The sequence below is a fragment of the Ambystoma mexicanum genome, chromosome 1q (genome assembly GCF_040938575.1).
Source record: "Ambystoma mexicanum isolate Mex_15411 chromosome 1q, UKY_AmexF1_1, whole genome shotgun sequence".
Taxonomy (NCBI): Eukaryota; Metazoa; Chordata; class Amphibia; order Caudata; family Ambystomatidae; genus Ambystoma; species Ambystoma mexicanum.
Window position 1 is genome coordinate 829839947 of NC_090922.1, and position 12027 is coordinate 829851973.

General features: G+C 46.1%; 1 protein-coding gene across 1 annotated transcript in view; it reads right to left on the reverse strand.

The window, feature by feature from the left end:
• Positions 1-12027, reverse strand: part of XPR1 (xenotropic and polytropic retrovirus receptor 1) — a 1026978-nt gene that overhangs the window by 243021 nt on the left and 771930 nt on the right. The gene's annotated exons all lie outside the window — the stretch shown is intronic.

The window sequence follows — 12027 nt, forward strand, 5'->3', positions numbered from 1 at the left end:
TCAGCAGAAACTCTAGTGGTTCCGTCAGAAAGGAAGAAGGTGATCCAGTGGTCTGCTTCTGGGGAGAAGTTGGCAGCAGTAGTGAGATGCTGGCAGAGGATTTTCTGGTCGACAAGGTCGAACACTGCAGAGAGGTCCAGAAGTAGTAGAAGAGCCAGTTTACCTACATCCTTCATGTCGCCTAGCTGTTTTTTTTTATATCGAGTATCACGGATTTCATTCCATGGCCAGGGCAGAAACTCGACTGGCGAGTGCCAAGGATGTGGTTGAGCTTGAGGTAGGCTGCTAGGTCTACCATCTTTAGGATGAACAGTACTGTGGGGATAGTGTAGGTCCAATGAGGGTTTTGTGAGAAGGGGTAGGATCCACACTTCCTTGAGGCTAGTGAGGACAGAGCAGGAGGTAAAGGAGGCATTGATGACGGCCAATATGATATGGGTGAGAGCTTCTGCATAGTCCTTGATGACGGAGGCTGGGCAGCTCAGCCTCAGGTTCTTTCCCTCCTGCATCGCCGGAGTTCAAGTTTGCATATGTCCTTACTTCTGGTGGCTTCCAGAGAGGCAATATTTTCAGTGAGGAAGCTAGGGGACTTCAGGGTGACTGCCTTATAGATGATGCAGCAGGATTTGATGATGATACAGGTTTGCAGCGGGAGACAGTGCAGTTCGATGAGGGTCAAGGTGATGTTGCCAAATTGCATTGTCCTTCAATGAGCCACATCTCAGGGGTGCCAGGGTAGTGTCCAGAATGCATTGCAAAAGGGCATTGCCACCATCCAGGTGAGAGAAGGCCAATGCTTGGACAGCAGGTCTGAAGTGGCTTTCTGTGATGAAGGGCTTGCTTTTTCATTTCAGTTGATGTTTTGAGGCATCTAGTAGTGGCCAGACATCTCATGGGCCTACATTTTCAATTGTGGGAAAATACTGCCATGGGCATCAGTAAACATTATCTTGCTGTGTCTTGTGAATTACAGGTTACTAGCTGTACCTATCGTAAAAAAGGCCAGCATACCCCTCTCACAGTGTCGTTTCTTCTCCCAGTTTCTCTCTGTCTCGCTATTTCTCCGTGTCTTCTTCAGTGGGCAGTAGAGTTGTGCGTTTGCTGGAGCAAACCCAGAAGTTGCTGAAAGCACTACAACCGGAGGCTAAACTCATATCTTGAAGAAAAACTTGGTGTGATGTTTTTACTTATTGTCAAAGTAGGAGGGCCGCAGCACAGAGGCATTCTTTGAGGTGCAGTTCTGCCCCGGTATTTGGAGACATTTATTATCTTTATGGTGATCCTGCAGTAATGTCGCTATCACACCAAGGGCGCAATGTCTGCATGCAGGGAAGTAAGAGGGACACAGATAAGCCACACAGGAGGTGCTGGTGTTCAGACAGGAATACGGGACAAGAGGACCTGGCTGCAGGGTCTAGAACTATTTAAAAACGTTTTATTAATTATTATAGTTTGTGCACACTAACAAATGTATGGGTTCAGTGGCTAGCAAGCAAACAGAAATATTACTTTGGTGGCTATGAAAGAAACTGAGCATTCATTTTAATCAGAGAGCAATACTTTGAACGAGGGGACATTTTAAGAGACAAAACGGTGAGTATTCTTCACAAAGCCAGCGGTTAAAAAAAAAAGGAAGCAATTAACTGTATTAACATTATAAACTGGCTCCTTTTAAAATGTTGCAACGTTCATTTTAAAGGATCACTGCCTAGATTTGTTGAGTGATAGTATAAACATTATACTTGTCTTACAGAGCAAAGAACATTATCAAAATCCACAATACCCACATACATTTTCTGATGCAGGGTTATTGCATAAGGGGCAGCCTACTGCACTCTCGTGGTGTACTCTTTCGAAATACCTTTATTAGAAAAGGGAACAGGACTAATAGTAGCAATGTGACCTAGCGTCTTTGCATAATATCATAAAAGGACTACAGTAATCAGCACCCTATCGTGAAAGGGCCACTGACATGTCAGAACGGTCTTTGAAGCACAGTTTGCTGGGGATATCCAGGGGAGGGTTCCAGTCTCCTTGAGGAAAGCATTGACCTTCATCAGGAGATCAAAAAGTAAGCCTCATTAGCAGGGTCTCACATAGTTAATGTGGGTACACTCAGGCCAAACATCCAATACATACCCAGGCCCAGGCCTGTCCAGAACGTATCACCTCACCAAGCTGACAATAGGACATCAAAATGCTTGTGGCTTGAGAATTGTGTAATCTCAGTAGCCATCATGTCATAACCAGACATGGCTTATATTTAGATATTAACGTTCCACTAGGCTGCTGGGGTACGCAATTCTAAGAATTGAACCAGAGGTACAAATAATTAAAAACTCACTCACCTTTGTCTTTTAGAACTTTGTGTTCCAGAAGCTGTTCAGGAATGCACATGTGAATTTGGACCTGCCTGCTGCCGCTGCATGGCAGGTGATGGGGATATTAGTAAATGGTTACAGCAAAGGTACATGTTTTTGGCATAGAGCAGTATGAAAGGAGGTCTAATTGGCAGGCCTCCATTTTAGAAACCGAATGAAATGCATCATTGTATTGCTAAAACCAGGTTATCCCGCCCTGCACAGATTGCATTTTATCACAACAAGCAATGGCTATTGTCACTACATGTTTTAATGTCAGAGTCCCTTTTTCAATCCCCCCCTGCCCCACAACACTATATGTTGGATATCTGCTTGGATCATGGATATGCATGTACTATAGGGGTATGCAGCGTCTTAATTGTCATTTACTGTTTTTACAATACATGAAGTATCTTTCCTGTGTTGTGTTTTTACTTAAGTACTTATGCAACTAATAGATACACTTAATTGTAACATAATAGATTAACAAGTTACTTCTTACCTGGTAACATTCTTTCGATGGGATGTTCCTCCGATGTATTCCTTATCTTGATAGATCATCTCCAGCATGCTGGCCTCGTAAAAAAGAATTTCAGTAGAGGGTGCTGCGCGTCGACGTCCCTCAAGCCGATGTCCCTCGACAGCCTCCGTATCGGCACCGACGTCATCATGCGTATAAATAGATTCGCGCAGCGTCCGTTGCTCAGTTCCGTTTTGACGTTAACAGTTGCTTTACATGAATTGGTTATTGACCCTGAAGGAGCGCATTCTGTAACCACAAGGGAAGTTTTACTGAGGGGATGGATGGGAGGGGCGATAAGGAAAATGTCGGAGGAACATCCCATCGAAAGAACGTTACCAGGTAAGCAGTAACTTGTTCTTCGAAGGGATTGTGCCCTCTGACGTATTCCTCATCTTGATAGACTCCCATAGCAGTGGTGTGTAAGTGGAGGTGGGAGTAAAATTGCCATGTTTCCCTTCAAGAATGAACAGAGTGCAACACAGCTTTGCCAAATCTAGTCTCTTGGCTAGAGGAGGAATCCAGGTTGAAAAATCTTGTGAAGGTATGTGCAGACGACCATGTGGCAGCCGCACATATGTCTCGAATCGGTACCCCTCTTTGGAGGGCCGAAGAGGCTGCGATAGCCCTGGTTGAATGAGCCCTAAGATTTTGAGGAGGCTCTTTCCCTGCCAGTTTGTAACATTCCATGGCCAAAATAATCCATCTGGAAATGGTCTGTTTTGTTATCGATAATCCCAATTTGTGCCCTGAGTAACCTACGAACAGTTGGTCTGCTTGCCTAATCCTAGCAAGTCTGCTGATGTAAAAGCTCAAAGCCCGCCTTGGGTCCAGCCTATGTAGCCTTTCTTCCTCTTTCCCCAGAGGGGGAGGGGGATCGAATGAAGGTAAGGTAATCTTCTGAGTGATGTGGAATTCAGAAACCACCTTTGGGAGGAAATTAGGCTTCACTTGTAGGACAACTTTGTCTTTATGAAAAATTGTATGAGGGGGTTTACAAGATAGAGCTTTTAATTCGCTCACCCTCCTAGCAGATGTCAATGCTACTAATAAGACAGTTTTAAGGGTGAGAAACCTTAGCGAACAAGAGTGGAGTGGTTCAAAAGGAGTACCCATCAGGAAATTTAAGACAAAATTTAAGTCCCATAAGGGAACTTGGAATGGTCTTGGAGGATAGACATTGGTTAATCCCTTCAGAAATTGTATTACTAAGGGTAACTTGAAATACGATGGTGCCTCTGCAGTGCGCTTGAAGATCAATAGCGCTGCGAGATAGCCCTTGATAGTGCCAACCTGAAGGCCCGAATTTGCCAAATAGAGTAGAAAAGATAACACCGTTGGTGTACCACATGAAAAGGGGTTGATATTCTTTTCTCTACACCAGCTGCAAAATTTGTTCCAACGGCAGCGGTATAAAGTCTTTGTTGCTGGCCTTCTTGCCGAAAGCAACACCTCCATGACGTCATCTGGGAGGTCCCAATCGTTGTATCTCAACCTTTCAGAAACCAAGCGTGAAGGTTGAGGGTTCTGATGTCTGGATGGAGAAACTGACCTCCCTTCTGCGAGAGAAGATTCTCCTTGAGTGGAAGACGAATTGGAGGGCAGATGGACATGTCCAGAAGGTCCGGGTACCACATTCTCCTGGCCTAGTCCGGGGCAATTAGGATCATGGCTTTCCGGAACCTTCTCAACCTCCTGATCATTTGAGGAATGACAGGGACTGGAGGAAATGCGTACAGAAGTGGAAACTCCCAGTCCACTACGAAAGCGTCCCCTAGAGCTCCTCTCGGGGAAAATTCCCTTGAACAAAACTGATCGCACTTCCTGTTGATTCTGGTGGCAAACAGATCCACTTGAGGGGTTCCCCAAAGGGTGAAGATCTGTTGGGACTTCCTGAGCTAGTTCTCACTCGTGGGAGACTGTACTCTGCCTGCTCAGAGCGTCCGCTGTCAAGTTTTTCTCTCCGGCTAAGTGAACTGGCGATAGAGAGATTCCTGCTTGGATTTCCCAAAACCAGAGCTGCATCGCCTCTCTGCACAGAGGCAGTGATCCTATGCCTCCTCTTTTGTTGAGGTAGTTCATGGCCACAGTGTTGTCCGTCATTATCAGGACATTTTTCCCCTGTACAGATGGCAGAAAAGCCTTCAGCGTTAGTCTGATTGCTCTCAGCTCTAACAGGTTGATATGTAGTCTGGACTCCGATGGAGACCAACGACCGCTGATGGTCAAGTCGTTGGCATGGGCTCCCCACCCCGTGAGTGAGGCATCTGTGACTACTGTTATCTCCAGCCGTGGTTGCCAAAACAGTTCTCCTTTCAAAATGTTCTCCTGACAGGCCCACCACTGAAGGTCTCAAGCCACCTTGTCTGGAACCTGAAGATCTGTCATTCTCCCTGAGAATTGCGACCACTGAGTTCTTAGTGCCCACTGAAGAGATCTCATTCTCAGGCGAGCCTCTGGCACAAGGAAGATGCAGTATGCCATGAGGCCTAGCAACCTCAAAAAGTCGAAGGCTGGGAGACGTTGGGCATTTTGAAACTTGGTGACCATCTGCAGAATATCTTGAGCCCTCACCTCTGGTGGCAAGGCTTTTCCCAGGGAAGTGTCCAGGACCGCTCCAATGAACTGGAGTCTCTGTGATGGTATGGTGACTTCTTTAAATTGAGGGAGAAGCCCAGTTTTTGAAGGAAGTGGCAGACATAATCTAGCTGGATCTGAGCTTGTTCCGGAGATACAGCTCTGATCAGCCAATCATCCAGGTAGGGGTAGATGCGAATCCCTTCCCTCCTTAGACTTGCAGCCACTACCGACATTAGCTTGAAGACCCTCAGGGCGGATGTCAGCCCAAATGGCAGAACTCGAAATTGATAATGAGAGCCGCCAATTGCGAACCTCAGGTATTTCCTGTGTTTGAGATGGATTGGCACATGGAAATTAGCATCCTGAAGGTCCAGAGATACCAGCCAGTCCTGGAGCTGGAGGGCCTATAGGATCTGAGAGAGAGTTACCATCTTGAACTTGTCCTTCCTGAGGAACTTGTTTAGGGACTTGTTCAATTCTCTTAAGTCCAAGATAGGTCTCAGTCCTCCGTCCTTCAGTATTAGGAAGTAGGGGGGCAGGTGTACCAGCGCTTGTTCCTCTCTGCTACAGGTACCGGTTCTATGGCACCTTTCTCCAGCAGGTCTACAATTTCCTGCAAGAGGAGCGAATCTGGAACTTTCCGAGAGCTGTTCCCCGGTGGATGTCTCTGAGGAATGCGTAGAAAAGGCAGGCAGTAACCTTGGGCAACTGTCTCCAGTGCCCAAGCATCTGACGTAAGCCTGCCATTCCGTCAGATGTTGAGTTAGCCTGCCCCCTACTGGTGTCTTGTGAGGAGAGTCCTCAGAGTGATTTAGAGGCGGCTGATGCAGATGCAGAGGGTAAAGAGGCACCTGCTGCTGCTGCAGCTTTTGTATTTTTACCCCGTCCACCTTGGGTGAATCTTTTTTGACCTCTTTGAACCGACGGTCCTCTGCCTTTTTCCGAATGCGGAATAAAAGCGAAAGGACTTACCTCTCCAAGAGGTACCTGAGGGGCGATAAGGCGTTTGACGGATTGCAGCTCCCAGGGATTTTGCTGCTGCTTTGGATGTCTGTAACTTTTCTAGGCTGTCATCCGCCCTCTTACCAAACAAAGAAGAGCCCTCAAAGTGCATATTTAAAAGTCTAGCTTGTACATCTGGAGCAAACCCAGACTTTCGCAACCACGCAAATCTGCGGGTTGTAGTACTTGCCGCCATGGCCCTACTGATACTGTCAACAGAATCAATGCCAGTTTGAAGGGATTCGCAAATTGCGTCTTTACCATCCTTAATGATGTTTACAAACGCTTCCCTTTCTTCTCTCTCTTGGAGGCAGTCAGCCGCTGATGAAGCACAATCCCAAAGTGTATGGCTGAACCTCGCGAGCGTACAAGTAGCGTTAATAGATTTCAACGCCATGCTACATGCAGAAAAGACTTTCTTAGCCATAGAGTTGTATCTTTTGTCATCCCTGTCCTGTGGAACAGTAGGGTATGCCGATCTACTGCCGGATGCAGTTGCTGCTTGAACAACCAGACTCTGGAGTTGGATGTTTAGACAAAAATTCAGGGTCAGTAGCAGATACCCTATATTTGGCTGACAACTTGTTAACCGCAGGTATACCCTCAGGAGTTTCCCAGTTAGCCAATATTTTTCTTTGTAATGCAGCGTGAAATGGAACCACAGGATCCTCCTGTGGTCCTTTAACTAAAATGTCTGTAAGGTCATCCTGTTGGAATGCAGGTGAAGGTGTAGACCAACCCATGAATTCTATAATCCTTACCATAAAAATTCTGTAAGGGGTCTCGGCATGTTCCCCTGGGTCTGGTTTGGCAAATTCTATTTCTGGGGAAGTATCTAACCCACTTGCCTCATGTAAGGATTCTCGAAGCTCCTTTAACCATTTTCCTCAGTGGTAAATTCCTCTGGTTCAGGTGTTGCAGATCTCTGCAACCCAAAGGGTCTTTCTTGATCCGAATCCTCACCTTCTTCATAAATTGAAGACAAAGGTCTGAAATGATCAGACCTTGGAAATGGCTTAAATCCCATTTCCAGAGCAGAAGGGGCTAAATTTGTCATAATTGGTTGAGAAAACGTCGACGACACGGACGTTAAAGGCTTCGGAAACACCGAAAAAGGCGTTGAGAAGATCGGAAGAGGCCTTGAAGAGCTCGAGAGGATCGGAATCCTACTCGAGGTTGTCGATGACATTCTCAAAGTCGCGTTAGAGGCCCTGGGTATGACCACTGGCTGTGAGGTAGTGACTGCCGTGGGTTTGTTCTTTTTCGGCGTCAAAGACGGCGTCGATTCGAACGACCTATGCGATGAGCCCTTCGATAATGGCGTCAATGACACAGATTTATGCGTCGAAGGGACTTTGACGATGGCACAGTGCCTTTGCTCGAGGGCTTGTGACGCTCTCGAGTAGTTTCTTTCGCCGGGTGCAACGACTCGCAGCGTTTTGATTTTTCAAATCTTTCACCCAGGGTATCACCCTCAGCTGTCTTCGAGGGGGTCGAGGCAGCTTTCTCGAAGACGCTAAGCATCCTTTTACGGAATTCCTCCCACTCAGCCTGAGAGCTATATTTTGTGGGGCAGGTGAGTCTTTCCGGAGAAACAGAAGACGAGGAAGGGGATCTTCGACGTCTCTTACTCGAATGCTTGGATCTCAAAGAGTGGTGGGAACTGCTTCGAGACCTGTGTCGGCGAGGAGACCAATGTCTCGACTCTGCCGAGGAAACTTTCGAAGGAGTTTTAACTGTCTTACCTCTCTCAAGCTTCCCCTTAAGCTCCTTCAAGGCTTTCGCCGTCATGGACATGCAGTCCTCGCACTCCGAACATTGGTGCTCCGATCCCAGGCACCACAAACAGATCCTGTGAGGATCTGTCAACGACATTTTCTTTCCAAAGTCTGGACATTTTTTGAAGCCGGACTGTGGAGTCGTCGGTTCGGATGAGGAAGGCATTGAGTAAGAGTTGGTATTCGAGGAATAATGAAGAATATATCCGACTAACGAACTGAGCAATGCGATTCCGAGGCCCACGAAGCACGGAAAAATGGAACTGAGCAACGGACGCTGCGCGAGTCTATCTATACGCGTGATGACGTCGGCGCCGATACGGAGGCTGTCGAGGGACATTGACGCGCAGCATCCTCTACTGAAAAAAAATGTCCGAGGTCAGCAAGCTGGAGAGGATCTATCAAGATAAGGAATACGTCGGAGGACACAATCCCTTCGAAGTGTATATTTTTCAGTATATCAGTGTTGCATTTTCTACAGATAGCTGTGTGGAAGTCAGCACAAGGCACAGTATCCAGCTAATGTGGTCCTACAATTGCAGCAACAGCAGAAACCCTCCTGAAGTTAAGTAAACCTGCCCTTCTGAATATTCCAGTTACAAGAGAGTTTATGTAGAGTTTCCTCTCAAGTACCACCACTCGCAGGCGTTGGCAAAATTCAACCAACCATCAATCACATTAGGGTATTGCAGCCGAATAGTCATGAGGCCAGACCATCTGGTCCCAGACGCAGACTCGCGTAAACCAGTAAAAACCAGCATGTATGCTGGCATGTGGGCTCAGAAAGAACATACGTTTGCAGAACAACCATTTTAAGACTACCTCTCAGTTGCCCTGAACATAGAAAACCCCTAAAACCCCCAAAACAAAAAGCCCAGGAGCAGGACTTAATAAAATACATGGATACCCCAAATGCTACAAAAAAAAGGTACAATGGGCAACCAATGTGGTAAAATGGTTTGCACTCTGTGTAAATAACCGCTGCCACCCGCCTAGTACCCTTAAACCAATGTGGGATGGTATAATCACCAATAGGGAACGTAAGAAGCGCCATTGGGAGGCTTATAAACGACCCAGGACCATATACTTCTAATTGCAAAAAGGGTTGCAATGGAAGGCGGACGTCAGTACTCAGAGTTCCCTCTGACCAACAGAAATAGGTCAGTGATCCAAAAATAAAAGTACTGAAAAAGCTAAACGTTAAGGGGCCCTTAAACGTGGTTCTAGAACTCCCCAAAACAGCAGGTTAAGCCCATTCCCGAGTCCACTTTAATAGATTATATTACAAATGTTTTTAAGTGCAAACATTTGGGAGAAATTGCTTGGTTGGTAACCTTTACAAACTGTTTGACATTTTCAAAACCGGCTATTCTATATAGAATTAAACATTTGAAAAAAGGCTAAAGGCCCAGATTGAGTTGCCACCGTAGTATTAAAGGAGCAGCCTATTAAGTGTATGGAGATTTGATGTATTAATTGTTAAGAACATTAATAATTATGTAATCAATTTAAAGTGGTCTAAATCACTCCAATTCCCATTCATAAAAAGGGCAGTCTAGAAGACTGCTGCTGCTGCTTATTTACTGCCTTCCTGGAAGAGTCCAGCTAAATCTTTGCTTCACCTTTGCTAAAAGAAATAGGAAAATAGGCGAAGGACAATATTTTGGCTAGGCTATAAGTGGGTTTCCACAAAGGCCTAGAGACAGTGAAAATGGTTTTGGGGTCATATACTAATGGCACAATTAAATAGGTCGCTATTTGCAGCCTTTAGAACGCTCTCCGGAACCTTTCACAGAGTGGGCTGTGAGCGACTTTGACCTTAACTTAGTGCCTGAATAAAGGCTTCCTATAAATAATTTTACAGGTTGAAGGTGCATTTTGGACCCTTGTCTTTTTAATACATGACCAACATGGGAAATAAGATAGATATGGTTGCCAATGTTCCGCTTGTGATAATTATCAAAACTCATTTTATGTATTTTGGCTTACACAGATGGCATTGATACGTAATGGAACTCAGCACAGCATCAATGCTATTTGGTATAGTATTATACTGCCAAACATTCTCAACATTAATATTTGAAAAACTAAGATCATGACCTTTAATACTGCAAAAAATAAGTCACGTTTTACCTGTGATGTATGAGAAAGGAAAATCGAATCGGTGGACGCATTTTTGTATTAGGATTCATGAACTATGTAACAATCAGAAAAATATAAGATACTAGTTCATGGTCCCCTTTCCTCCATACTGCATGGGCGTCTCTTCCTCGGGAGAGGAGTCAGAACGTTTTCCACCAGAAAAACATTCTTCCCCTTTAAATTTAGAGGCACGTGGGGATGCAGCCCTGGGAGCATGCGCATGCGCTACCCTGACTCCGCCCACCGGCACCACACCTCAGTCCCTATTGACGCATTGACATTTAACATTGCCTAATGACACCAGTATTATTAGGGGGGATGGAGGGATGGTGGCACGTTTGGAGGAAAGGGGACCAACTCTTACGTCCTGTCCCCTTTCCTCCACACTGCATGGGCGATTACAACTGAGTGTAGCCCCAGAGTGAAGAGGAGACCCTCCTTTAGCAAACAAGTTCCTTCAAACCACCTGTCCAAAGGCAATGTTTGACTTAGAGCTGGCGTCCAAACAGTAATGCTTACAGAAAGCCGAAGGAGTGGGCCAGGTGGCCGCCCGGCTTATGATTTTCCACTGAACCTGCTGCTGGAATGCGATGGCCATGGCCTTGGCTCCGACCGCGTGAGCGTGCATGTTGGCTGGCAGCGACTTGTTCTGCCCCCTCATAGGCCCCTTTGATGGTCGCAACCATCCACTGTGCAATAGAAGCCTTGGATGCTTGATAACCGGGTCTGGAGCCCCCAAAGTTGACAAAAAGTGCATCCGACTTGCGGAATCCCTTGGTCCTGTCCAGATAGAATTTCAGAGAGCGTCTGACATCCAGACAGTGCAAGGTAAAACAAAAAGAGGCTGCCCTGAATCGGGAAGGACTGGAGGGCTGGAGAAGCTGTAACAAGGGAGTTGTCCTACCCTCTATGAATCTAAAGGGTGTACAAGGTGAATTCAGTGTACACCGGTTTTAGACCCTTTTGGGAGCCCATACAATTTGGGCAACCGTTGTTGAAAACAACATGCTTGCTGTTGTCAAACACATAACTCAAACTCATGTAAAAATGTTAGCTTTTTATTATTAGTTCGCTAATGCTTTTTTCTTTATGCAAAGTATTTAGGTTATTTTTTAAACATGACAATACATGATGTCCATTGTGGAAAACAAACACAGTTAAAGATTCACTACGGCATAATTACGAATGGCATGGGATGTGGATGAATCACTTATACATTTGACAAACAACTTGTTTGTAAGTAGAGTGTTCCATGTCATTGGGCGTAAAAAACACAAGATGAAAGTGCAAGTGGAGGAGACGATGGTGGTAGGTCTCCTATGCCCGGCTTAAGTCTGACCTCATATTTGTTCGGCAGTGCAAGACTCTCTGAACCTCGTCCTTGGGGTCAGCGAAGAACGCATGCAAGACTATTTCTTGTTTACATGGAAAGCAGAGGGTAGCTTAGGTAAGAACGTCGGGTGAGTCCGCGGGACCACCTATATAGGGTTCTGAGGCCACCAGAGCCTGGATCTCGTCGACTCTGCGAGCTGAGGCGAGTCCCACTAGCAAAGCTGTCTTAAAGGTGAGCAGCCTGATGTCCGCGGACGCCTTTGGCTCAAATGGTTTGTGCGCCAAGGTGCCCGACACCACATTGAGGTCCCAC